Genomic DNA, 13,702 nt, shown 5'->3' with positions numbered 1-13,702 from the left:
TAACTCCCTCCTCTTCAAGTGCCAGTATATCTATGCCTGTATCTGTAATTTTCACTCCATGCATCTGAAGAAGTGGGTTTTTACCCACGAAAGCTTATGCCCAAATAAATCTGTTAGTCTTTAAAGTGCCACCGGACTCCTCATTGTTTCTGTGGATACAGACTAACACAGCTACCCCTCTGATACTTGACATGCTGCTTATTAATATAATTGTAAAATGCGTATGTTAATACTATATGTGAAATTATGATTTCCCTCTGTATGATGTTGCGAGAACATGTTGAAGACCAGCTAGCTTAGCCTGGGTAAAGGTGATAAATAGATCTATCCTCGCCAAAGAATGTGGGTTTACCTCAGTTTACATATTAGAGTTAACAAAGCTATTGAGCTAGACCAGTAGGGGTTATACTGTTCCAGAACTCGAGAGACAGAATTAACATGTCTCCAGCACCCCAGAGAGACACAGGCCTTCTTGCCTCTTAAGACAAAGACAATTCCTTTGGGAATACAAGGAACACTAGAGTGCAAATAAGTGACTCCATCTTTATCCTTCACCTTAAGAGGCAAAGAAACTAAGCGATTTGATCTCTTTGAGGGGTCCTGACAAGGCTGGCCAATAAAAGCCTGGAAAGGAGACTGTGGGTAAGAAAAACCATCTTGAACAAAGAGTGTATCTTGTTCAGGAGTGACAGAAACTCTCTAAACGTGTGTGTGGGGGGGAGGGCGAGGGTGCCTGAATCATGGCCCTGCTCCCCGCACCACCTGTTCCCCTGAACCCCTGCCCTCACACCACCTCTTCCCCATGAGACCTTCTGCCACACCAACTCTTCCCCCCAAGACCCTGCCCCCTGCTTGCTCCTCTCTGCCCCCTCTCCCCATTGCTTGTCCTTATTGGTGGTAGAAAGTGGGAGAGTCCCCCCACCCTGTTCCAGTGCTCCGATCTTGTTAGATTAAGTTTTAGACTTTTGCTGCAGGTTTTCCCTTTTATTTTGCTTGTAACCATCTCTATCTTTATCTCTTTTACTGGATATCATTTAATCCATGCTCTTTTGTTAATAAACTTGTTTTCTTTTACTATAAACCATCAGTGAACTTAATATTTTCTGTGAATGCACAGTGATAGGGGCTGTGCATTGCAGAGAAACGTCTCTGAGGAACTTTGGTACTGGACTTCGCTGATTGTTACGTGCTAGGTGAGGTTTGCACTGGGGAAGCCTTGGGGAGTTTGCTGATGAGGAAGACAGACTGGTGTGGCAGGGAGCTGACACAAAGTCTAATCTCCAGCAAAGCTCACCTCTTGCTGAGGCAGAGAGGTAACACAGTGACTCACAACTCTGGATAGTCCCAGCAGCGTGTTACACACACACATCTACCCAAGCCAGAAACCACAGCTACAGCTGGAAGAGTGGACGTGTCCATAGTGTTAAGGCCAGAAGGGTCCGCCATGGTCATCTAGCCTGACCTCCTGTGTAACCCAGGCCACAGACATTTAATTCTATGTCTAACTCCCCCATGCATCTACATCAAGATTTGAACTCTGACGCTTCAGCATTGCTACCCAGATGGCTATCATGTGAGTTACAGGCACTAACTAACAATGACATCCTTAAATGTACTGTCTCCCAGCTGACACGTGTGGTGGAGGCCCCCCACAGCTCTCAGCCCCCACAGGAGCAGGGGAACCCCTCCACAGCTGCCCTGCTTCAGGTAGTGTGGGGACCCGCAGATCCCCATTTTGTCACGGATATTTCTAGTAAAAGTCAGGGACAGGTCACGGCCTCCGTGAATTTTTTTTTTTTTTGCCCGTGTCCTGTCTGTGGTTTTTACTAAAAATACCAGTGACAAAATCTTAGCCTTACTGAGAGTACTTACCTTCCATTGTAAAGCATTTTGAGGCCTATAGATGGAATGCACTCTGCAGAGCTTATTATTACTATTACATATGTATTAAGTTAGAGTCGCAGTATAGCTGCTATAGTAAGGGTTCAGTACAAGTGTAATGCTAACCCTGTTTCCATACGCTCAGAATCGTGTCTGTGCACATACACACACACACGCTTAATCTCTGGAGAAATTTGGTTTCTGAAAGTTTGAGAAAAACGTGTTAAATGAGGGAGTTGATTATATGTTGAGTTAAATGAGGGAGAAACAGGTGCATGTTTCCCATCTAAGAACATTCTACAAAAACTATTTTTATAGGGTCATAGCAAAAAACAGCTGAAATTTGAAACTGAACACCTGACATTCTTGGAGACGGTCCTCATTAAGTAATAACATCTTTGCATGGCATTTGGATGTTGTGTGCTGAATATAAGCAATAGCCTATTACTTTAAATCTGGCAGTGTATATTTAAATGCCATGCCATATAAAGGTGCGCACAGGCAACTTACTATGCAGCTAATTCATGCACATGTATTTAAATAAACCATAGAAAATGGCCTCTAAAGTCTAAAATACTATCACAAACACTGTTTTAAGGTGAAAATCTCTCAGCCCACTTGAAAGTTAGTATTTTCTAGTCCTTTATATCATGCAAATGTTCACATATTACACTTCACTAATTGCGGGCAGGTCTACACTTAAAACACTGCATCGGTGCACTGCTGCAGATGCGCTGCTGTAGTGATTAAGTGAAGAAGCTTCTATGCTGACGAGAGAGCTTCTCCTGTTGGCATAGTCAATCCACCTCCCCAAGACGCGGTAGCTATGTTGATAGGAGAAGCTGTCCCGCTTACATAGCACTGTTTGCATGGGGGGGCGGGGGAGGGGAGGGGGGTGAGGTCAGTATAACTACTGTTACCAGATTTGCCCGTTACTTTGGGGTGCGCTCATTTATTAGGGTTACTCTTCTGGGGGATGGGGGGAGTTCTGTAATTCTATCTGTGTGCTGCTTGTGTCACTTGTGTTCTCGTACGGAGCTCTACTCCTCCCTTCTGCAAGTCCCCTCCCAGTGGAGCTATGCTGCAGGACCTAGGTTCCTCAGGGCTGGGTTCTTCCAGCCCCAGAATCAGATGAACACTCACACATTAACAGAGCGTGTCGGAGAGGACCGGGTTAATCAGCACTCCCAAGCTGACCCCTTCAATGTCCCTGGACTCAGCAGGCTCAGTTGAACAGCATCTCCAAGCTGTCACCCTCCTATGCCATGGGTACTGCACCTGAATAGGGCATGCCTGAGCAGGCTGCCACCCTCAGATGTCCCAGGTTCAGCACGTCCCTATCCCCACTTGCACATTGCAATTGTTCTGGCAGTAACCCACTTGATGAGCAAACCCCACAGGATTTTTGGGTGCTGCAAGGATCTTTTAGCTTAGGTACGAGGAGAGTTGCTGCAGAATGAATGGGTAAGCCAAAAAAACACCCAAGGGGGGAAAGAGAGAGAGAGAGAGAGAGAAGCAACCAGCTTAACCATGAAAGTTATTTATTGCCAGGTAATAACCATACAAGGGGAGCCAAACAAACAAAACAGTTATAATATTAAATCTAACTTATATTTGATTATAAAAGTCAGGGTTAGAAAACTATAACTGATCACACAAGTCAGGGTCTGAAGGCTATACCTAAAGAGAGAGAGAGAGAGAGATGGGTTCTCACCACTCAATGAAGCTTGAGTCGATTGGGGTTCCCAGGTGGTGGTGGTAGCTGAGGGTCGGGAGTGCTGGAGACAGGCAGAGCCCCTAGCACGATCAGTCAGGAGAAGATGAAGTCCCAGTGGAACTGATGCAGATTTTGGATCCAGGCATCAGAGCACTTACTTGAGCATGGGTAGGGATTTTTGTAGGGAAAGAACAATGATTCAAGGGAGAACACTAGATTTATTTGTGCGTAAACTGATGGCTCAAGGGATATACCAAAGTTGTTTTGTTCAGGCTATACAATAGGAACTGATTACTCCTGGTTATGGGCGGTGTTCCTTCCAGGGAGCTCACAATACAATTAGGCAGCTTCAGTATTTTCTATACCAATAAAGGATTTATTACTAGAATTGATCTGATAACTACTGAGCTCGGTGTGTGCAGGCGTGGGTTCATTAACATCTGGAGCAGAGATTCTCCATCATGCAGTGCTTTCCTGGTCCCAGAGTTCTTGCCTTGGAATTTCTGTTCTCCATTTTGTATGCTAATGGGAATGCCTCCCTGTCCCATCTTCGATAAAAATAAGGCTAGAGGAGTTTCCTTAATCCTGTCATCCTTGTCCAGAGGGGTTTAGGTGTATCTCCCACTGCCTTTTCATTTTGGTAAGTCTTTCTTCTGATTGGCTTTGGTTCAAGCAGAGGCTGGGGTGGGGGGGGAGTCTTTCATAGGTCAGTCAGGCTGGGTACTGCGCCCTGGTTCCCCAAGAACACAGAGCCGATAAGTAAGACTACGTCACTCACGGGTATGGATTTTTCACACCCCTGAGCAATGTAGTTATACTCCCATAGGTCTGTAGTGTGACCTGGCCTTAGAGAGACAAGGTGGGTGAAGTAATATCTTTTGTTGGACCACATTCTATTGTAGAAAGAGACAAGCTTACATAGAGCTCTTCTTCATGTCTGGGAAAGGTACTCAAAATGTCACAGCTAAATACAATGGTGGAACAGATAAGGAGTTAACACATGTCACAAAAGACCATTCATGGTGAAGTGGGTAGTTAACACCTCTGCAGTCATAGGACAAATACATATCAGATATCTTTGGGGTAGATACCTGTGCCACTGTAGGGCTTCAGTGTAGACACTCATTACAGCTAAGGGAGAGGTTCTCCTGCTGGCATAGTTAATCCACCTCCCCCGAGGTGATATTTAGGTCAATGGAAGAATTCTTTTGTCAACCTATCACTGTCTATGCAGGAGTCTAGGTCATCTTAACTATGGCAATGTCTACACTGAAGCACAACAGTAGCACAGTTGGAGTAATGTTACTGTAGCATTTTTAATTGTAGACAAGCCCTGTGACACTCGGAGTATCTTCCCCAGACCTGAAGAAGAGCTCTGTGTAAGCTCAAAAGCTTGTCTCTCTCACCAACAGAAGGTGGTCCAATAAAAGGTATTACCTCACCTACCTTGTCTCTCTCTAATATCCTGAGACCAACATGGCTACAACAACATTGCAAACAACTTTATTAATTTGTTTAGTTATCTGGATTTTACAGTACTAATATTAGGCTATGATGGCTTCAAATTACTTGAACAGCTATGAAATTTAAAATCCACAGTTTACAATTCACATCTATTAATAAATGAACTGGCACATAAAACGTCTTTTTTAATAGAGACCATAAAATATACAGAATGTGACCACAGGGCTGCATTACTGTTGCCAGCACAACGGAGCTGCCTTAGCTGTTGGAATTTCCTGACTTTGGGGTGATTGATCTTGCACCCTTAATCTTACATGAATGCTATTTATGTATGTGTTTACATGCAGAGAGAGAGAGGAGATTCATCGGGACTGATTATGACTTTATAAGTAATGTAAATCAAGTCAGTGGAGTCACACCTGTGCAAAACTAGTTTAAGTGAGTTCAGAAGCAAGCCCTTATTATATAAACAAAAACTAGAGCACTATAAATATGAATTTACTTTCAGACTAATCAAATGGATTGTTAACGATAGTTATTAAGGACATGGATTCACAAGGTTCCTGAGCAAGCCAGAATACACTTATTCCTAACAGAAACAGCTAGCCTGAGGCACCTTTTCAAATTTCAGTGAGCTAGGCAAAGAAATTATTTTCTTCAGACTGTTATTCTTTTTTTTGCTTTCCCTTCTGGGAATGAAAAACAAAACAGGAGAACAGTTACATGCTGGTTAATGGACTGTGCTGTGTCCCTAGATAAATATTCTGAACTCTAGAAAGGAACGAGCTGGTGTATTGAAAATGGATTCTCCCTGACCCCTGTTATCTAAAAGGAGGGCAGTGGTTTCTAATTAAAGTTTGCGCTATAAAACATACGAAGTTGCAAATGAACAGTGAAAGGAAAGTCAGAAATGTCGCTCTGCACTGCAGCCTGAACGGAAGGCAAGGAAAGAAGAAAGGCACCCAAGGCGGCCTATGCGATGAGAACCGTAAAGTGGGAAATGGCCAAAGGGGAAATAATAATGGTGTTCCCCCATCCTACGGAAATTCAAAACACAACAGAAAAGGGTGGTGGGGATAATAACAGGATCTTTACTGTGCATGAGAAAAGAGGATTTTATGTAGGTTGCACCATATAAGGATATTTGCTTGTGATTAGCTGCTTCTCACAGTCAGCAGATGATTGTAGATTTCACAAGACAGGATTTCAGCTTAACCTCTTTTTCCAAAGAGGTTGCTCACTGCAGTTTGCAAAATCAACTCATCTTGAATAGACACTGAAACCTGTGGCCCTCCTGCTATGAGGAGAGGATCTTTGCCTGAGATCGTCCAACCTTTTTTGTCTTCGGATGGAGCGGATATTCCTTTTCAGCTACATTTTGATCATTTTCTCACGTGTCACTATAATTGATCAGAAATACCTTGTGGGGCAAGAGTAATTTGCATTACTCCATTTGCAAGAAGGGACTCTTGGCTTATTGGGGGAGGTAGAAAGAAACCCACTGGGGAAAAAAAACTATACTAGCGATGTGAAGAAGTTTAATCTAAGAACTGTCCTCTGACTTTTAATTCTGCTCACCCCATCTAGAGGATAAGCATGCTCATTAGCTGAATTAGTTGCTTTCTATTTCAAAAGAACACCATGATCATTCTGTGGGTGGCCATCATGCATCAATAAAACAGAGACAGTAACAGCTCTGCTCTTCCAAAGAATAATTGTTACTCATAAAGAATACATCATCTAGCAGGTGGAATTTTTTTAGTGCTGTCTGGACACAGCAGTTCTACATCAAGTCAGTGACATATAGCACCTTTTCTAAAAAGCATATTTACACAGTTGTCACTTGTGCGTAGATATCTGCACACTACTGTTTGTCAAGTCTCCCCTTCCTCCATTCACTACCTCACCATGATCACGGTAATAAAAATAAATAATCATTATACAAAATCAGTTACACTATTTATTTAGACGTATCATTCCAGGATAGGCAAAATATACAATATACAATCCTGGATGCAAATCAACATCGTTACTTGAGGTAGTGTCTGTATCACAAACATGATACAGAAAAAGGTCCAGTACCACAGGGTACTTGCACATTCTCTGAAACAAATGAAATATTTGGAAAACAGGTGGGATTTAAAGTGTTGCTTCAAGGGAGACCTTACCAGTGCTCCGTAAATATATGGGAAGTGGGAGGAGGACCTCGTGCAAACAATATAAGCAATCGTCATTTGGAATTGTGTCGAACAAAATAGAAAGCAGGAAGAACAAAAATGGGTTTACATATTTAATGTTTATTGATTTTTTACTGGGTTTTAAGATGAATTGCTCCAGGATGAGACTACAGATTTGAAAGGATTACTCGAAAGTGAGCTGTTGAGCACCCCCTCTTTTTTCACTTTCGTCCTCTGCTTTTATCCCCTAAACTGTGCATCCCCCTAATTTTAAACAAACAAATGTTTGAGGTTCAATTTAATCTGAAACAAAAAAGCCATAGATACAGCTAATATAGTTAGGAACAGATTTTTTTCATAAAAAAACCTGTTTATCCACAAATCTCCTCTAGAAGACATTTGAGGATATGAGTGAGTATAAAAACAAACAGCTAAACTACTGCCTTCTGCGGGGAGTCCGGGTTATTATTTTTCATAAAAAAATATAAGGAACTGCATCTTATTGACTTAAGATTGTAAATGCCTCTTTTAGTGCAGAATTTTGCACAGAATGTACTGTGTTTGTTACTGGAAAATGATTGCAGGCTATGATTTAGTGAATGTAATCACTGTACGGTTCTTGGAAAAGCATAACTTTTCCATGTACATTTAACACCTTCTTACATAACTGGGTTAGCTTTTGCCTGAACAGGAAGCTCCTGATAGACACAGATTTTCAAATCTCACAGTGTCTTCTTGTAATATGAGCAGAGCATGTTGAGAATGGCTGGAGTCTGCCTGCCTCCCAATGTTCCAACAAGTCCCTCTGTGGCAACTACACAGTGGCCCTTCCCATTTCAGATTTAACGGACTCTGGGATAAAATACCCAAAACGCAACAGTCAAATCTGGTTTCTCCATTTTCACATGAGAGCCCAGGAGATTGGTAATTTTAGAGGGAAAGTGCAAGTCTCCTGGCTGGATCCATACTGAGTACTGGACGGGGATTGCAGACTGCTAGGACTCTCCTCAAGAAGATGCATAAGCAGGGTGATGGGGACAGCCCTTTTGTGCAAAGGATGTAATTTCAGGGGGAAATCACTCAAGAATTCTGGCTATAATTCAGACATGCAGCCAGACTATGTTTCTCTAAATTGGACACAAATGCCAGAAGAAGGATAGGTTCCTGGGGAAAGGCACTGGATGGTGCTTTAGCAGACCTGGGTTCAATTGCTGGCTCTCTGCTACAGACTTTCTGTGTGATCTTGGCAAAGTCACTTTCTTTCTCTGTGCCTCAGTTCCCCTTCTGCAAAATGAGAACAACAAAACTTCTCCTGTCTGTCCTTGCGTATTTTAGATTATCAACCCTTTGTGGCAGCTACTGTTTCTCATTATTTCTCAGTACTCAGACTGTTGGGGCTTCTCTCTGTTACAGTAATGCTCTGTGTTACTGTAATAGAACTAAACACTCCTTTTGAAGTTCATCCATCCCTACTTGTGAGTCCATGCCAAGATAAATCTATTTTTCTCCTAGCAAGATTCCCATATCTTTACTTGAAGCCCTTATACTATATCCCACCTCCTTACCCCTCATCCCAATCAGTTGACATTCCAGAGTGGAGTTCATCTCCCTATACTTCTCAATTGTTTGATCCTGCTCCCCAACTTCTCCTGATTGTGATTAGCCTGAGAACAGAACGAAGGTTGTAGATAGAAGGGAATGTAATGAGGGACAAATTAGAATTAAAAAAGGATCTTCAGATGGGAAGCATAGGTAGAGGCAAATCTGAGGCTAGTTCCTTGGAACTTTCTTGCGTGAGTTGATGCAAATAGGTATATGTTAAAAGAGAGAGAGAGAGAGAGGGGGGGGGGGGGGGGAGAGCACTAGTGTCCTGGGCAAACTATCAGAGTTGAGATTAGGTCTGGATAAATACCCAAAAGTCTAGATGCTTCTCTGAAATTTATATAAACTATGTAAACTTGAGCTGGAAATCTCCTAATAAAAAACTACAGTCTTGTAAATTCCTAGCTCTTCCTGTTCTCTGCAGGATGAAATCCACAAACAAAGTTGCAGAATAATGAAAGAAACTCCCTCTCCGTCCCCAACAATCAGTGATCTGACCAATTCAGCCTAAAAAAATGTGTTTTGAGTTCAGGGCTAGAAATGGGAGAAGTGTGACGTTATCTGTTTAAAATATGACCATATAGATCATTGTTGCAACCACTGTTATATATTTGCAGCAAATATTGTACAAAGTTTGTTGAGGGAGGTGTCTTTGAAAAGGTTGTGATTTGCTGGTTATCTGTATGCATGTATCATTTTTGTATGTGAAGTTATAAGTATTGGCTGAATACTTGGATTTCAAATGTTTGCTCCTGGGGGAACGCCCACAAAGTAATTAGCCAGCACATCTTGGAGGGACTATGCAGATGGAGTGGCCCATTTGCATAGTCCCTAAAGAACATTTAACTGACTGTGGACCATGGGAGACGTCCATCTATACTTAATGGAATATCCTGCTATGAGTAGGCGAAATGCATGGACATGGGACTTGTCCTTGTGACTCCAAACTCCATCTTGTTGCTGTAATTTTCCACAGTAAGAACAATGGGATGCCCCCCACATGAATAAAGACTATAAAAAGGCAGCTGCATCTTCTCCATTTTGTCTTCAATCCTGCTTCTTATCTCTGGAGGAACTTTGCTACAAACTGAAGCTCTGAACAAAGACTGAATGACCCATCCAGGCTGTGGACGTGTTCCAGAGACTTGACTTAAGCCAGCAGTTTATTCCATCACTGCTACAAGTCTGAACCAAGAACTTTGCCATTACTGTATGTAATTGATTCCTTTAACCAATTTTAACTCTCATGTTTCTTTCTTTCTTTCTTTTTTTCTTTCTTTCTATGAATAAACCTTTACATTTTAGATACTAAAGAATTGGCACCAGCATGTTTTTTGGGTAAGATCTAAGTTACATAACGACCTGGTGTGTGGCTTGTCCTTTGGGATCAGAAGAACCTATTATTTGATGAGATTGGGTGTAAAGAACCACTCATCTCTGAATCCAGTGTTCTTGTTGGTGTTATAAGAACTGGAATGCCTGAGGAAACTGCCTTTATGTTTTCTTGTTATCCAGTGTGGTGAAACAGGAGTTTATTTTTGTGGCTGGTTTGGTATATCTTATAAAACCACCAGTTTGGGGTTGTGTTGGCCCTATTTTTCAGCAGTTTGTCCTAGATTTGGTATTTGGTATTCTCAGTTATGAACCACTAAGACACGGTTACAGGAAGGTTAGGGCTGGAGGCAATGTTTGTTATGGGAGCCATTCTGCCCATTCATAGTAAAATGTGACTTAAATATTTGTTCATTTTTTTGGTGCCTAAAACAATTGAAAGGTTCCATCATACTTTCCTTTCAGATGGGAAGTCTGAATTTCAAGACAGTTTGGATCATTTCCCTTTACATTCAGGACTTCATTTATTTATATCTTTACATTTTCTTTTCACAGCAGAGGATGTTTAACTTGGGGGAAAAAAAACCATAAAAAGATAGCTTGACCCTTCCCTCACTTATTTGTGCATGCATTTATTATATGCTTAAAAGGCATTAACAAGAATACTGCTGTGTGTGCAAGTTTCTGAAGTCTCTTGTTTTGTTGCATAGTGCACAAACAAGTCATTTAGGAGAACAAAGTCTGAAAGTGAATCATAAACGTGTGGTCTTTTAGCACAGTAGAAAATGTTTTTTGAAAACTCTCTCTGGTGGATGTGAAAACAGATAGCCACTGTAGGATTAATGCTTAGGAGCACTAGCTAGAATGTAGAGGCATTTCAGAGGTGATTTCTGAGGACAGGTGGATAAAAATTTCTGTTGACTCTGTGCCAAGGATAATAACCTCATGCCTTAAAATATAACAGCAAAAAATGTTAGACTCTATTGAAAGGGACACAAGTAAACAGCTTTATTTATCACCTCATTAATAAATGCAGTATAAGGGAAACATCTACCCAATGTAAAAGCCCTATGAAGTCTCAAATGAGTTGTCATATGACTAAACAGGAATGAAAAAAATATCTAGTTCAAAAAAAAAGAGATCCTTTGTTAAAAAGAGGTTTGTAAAGGTGTTTGGGTTATTATTGGAGATTGGCACAAACCAAATCCCCATAGCTAAGCACCTCCCAATCCGGAGGGAGTTTGATTCTCAACCAACTTGAACTTTGCCCCTATGTACATAATGGTTCTAAGACAAAACTGCCAAATAAGAAGAGTCCTGAAATTTGGGGATGCTCACATCTGGCTCCAAGCTTTGGGTTTGATGTTTAAAATATGTTCCCAATATAGGAGCTTTTCCCTAAATCTATTAATTATGAGGTGGAAGACCTAGATTTAGTCCCTAGCTCTGCCACAGACTTCCTGCGTTACCCTGGGCAAGTCATTTAATCTACCCCACACATCACTTCCCCTTCTGTTCAATGGTGTGATATGGGCCATATAGCTACCTACATGGATTCACCTTTTGATATAAACCTGCCATTGCTGATAAAAATTTTTAACCCCTTTGTTTCTGAATTTTTCATCGGGACTAAAGGAAAAAGGGGAGAAAAACAGTGGCAGCCGGGAGCAGGTGCAGGAGAGAGCAAGATGGAGCAAGGGGAGAAAAATGGAAGAGAGGGAATCAAAGCAGTGAGGGAGAGAGATGTGGGAGAGAAGGAGTGAGCAGGGAGGAGAAGATCCAGCAGGAGGCACTGGGCAGGCAGGGAACCTGGGAGGTGACTAGTTGGCAGGTGTTGAGCTAATGCAGTTGTGCTAGGGATTTGATGAGGGGAGAGGCAGATGTGCCTGTTAGCATGTACTTGGGGTGGGCTGTCTGCAGGTAAAGGGATGCATGTGAAATGGAGGAGCTCCAGAGCTGGCTGAAAGGGTCAGCTGTGTGATCAAAGGGTTTCAGCCATAGGTGCCCTTTTCTCAGTTGTTATTGTTATTATTTAGTTTTCAAGTGTCCAAAACATGTCACACAAACAGCTACAGAGCCAGTTCCTGCCCAGCCCATTGTACAATCTAAATATAACATGACACAAGCAAGGGCCATAAACAGGGACAGCTTGGGGAGGAAGGGTGACAATAATAAGAGTAACATTACTCAGCCTAATGGGCCAGGCACATCTCTTGAGAGCTGTGTTAATTTTATTTCCAGCTCATCCACACACATTTTTCCTGGGTGAGACAGCAGAAGTGAGAGTTTGGGAGGGATTCGAATGAGGCAAGTGAGGTCACTTGGTGAACTGGGTTGAGAAACATTCTCAGAATAAAGGGCAGCGTGGATAGAGGCACTGATATGTTTGTGAGAGGAGCTGAAAGTGATACAGATTCACATCTTCGGCAGCGTGGAGAAAGGGGGAAGAGGAAGTAGATCTGGACAAAGATATAGGCAGTGTCTGGGTGAATCCAGGCCATGAGTTTAAACTCAATATGTTGTTCAATGGGCAGTCAGTGAAATGGCTCATGGATGGGTCTTCAGCTGTCTCAGAGATTGGCATGCACAGCTGAGAGCTTGCCAAAAGTTACCTTTGTGCTCTTCCAAACCCTGAGGCTGGCTTTGCATTTTACTTCTGTTTCTTTTTTTCTAATTTCAACAAAACAAATGAGATTTAGTATATTGTGTTTCAGGAGTTAAGAGACCCGTGAAACTGGAGTTAACATTGCAGCACGAGCAGGTTCTGAAGCTCAGATACTACAGTGATGAAAGTGGCATAAGAACCTGAATAGAATATAATAAAAGACATGTAAGATGATACAGGCATTGTTAATAAAGAAGAAGAGTATATTTGTGACTAGAATATTAATATTTTCATTGTATGTCCAAACCAGGGCCAGAGTTCATTCCAATTTCACTTATACCAGTTTTGCACTGGTGTACCTAAACTACCCCTACTTTGCATCAAGGTGCGTCAGATCAGAACCAGACTCAGGGCATTCAAAAGCAGGTTACGTTTGAGCTGCAAGCTCATATCTATCTCAGTAACAGGTGATTCTGAACACTCAGCTGGAACACCCTCCACTTGTGGAATATTCAGATTTGGAGCTGGATTTCAAACCCGCAGGTTAGTGAGCGTTTGGATTCAGGGTTTGCATTATGTCCACAATAGAGATATGGGGATTAGTCCTTGGGTAGAGTTGACGCAGGATACAAAGAGGGAGGATGGTAGCGGGCATAAAGCAGCTGAATCTGGGGCAGGATCTGATCTCAGGTATACCTGAGAAAATCTAGAATAATTCCATTTACTTCATTACAGCTAATCTAGATTTACATCAGTGTGTATTTGAAATCAAAATCTGGCCCATAACATTCACAACTTGGGCTCTGTGTGGTACGTGGATGGCGCTTGGAAGCTCCTTCCCTTTCTCCTCAATTTTATCCCTGGGATTGCTGGAGTGACCCTGAGCCTTAGTTCTCACTTCTCCATTTTCTAAAACTCTCTTTT

The sequence above is a fragment of the Caretta caretta genome, chromosome 1 (assembly GCF_965140235.1).
Source record: "Caretta caretta isolate rCarCar2 chromosome 1, rCarCar1.hap1, whole genome shotgun sequence".
Lineage (NCBI taxonomy): Eukaryota > Metazoa > Chordata > Testudines > Cheloniidae > Caretta > Caretta caretta.
This window is presented reverse-complemented; position numbering follows the sequence as displayed.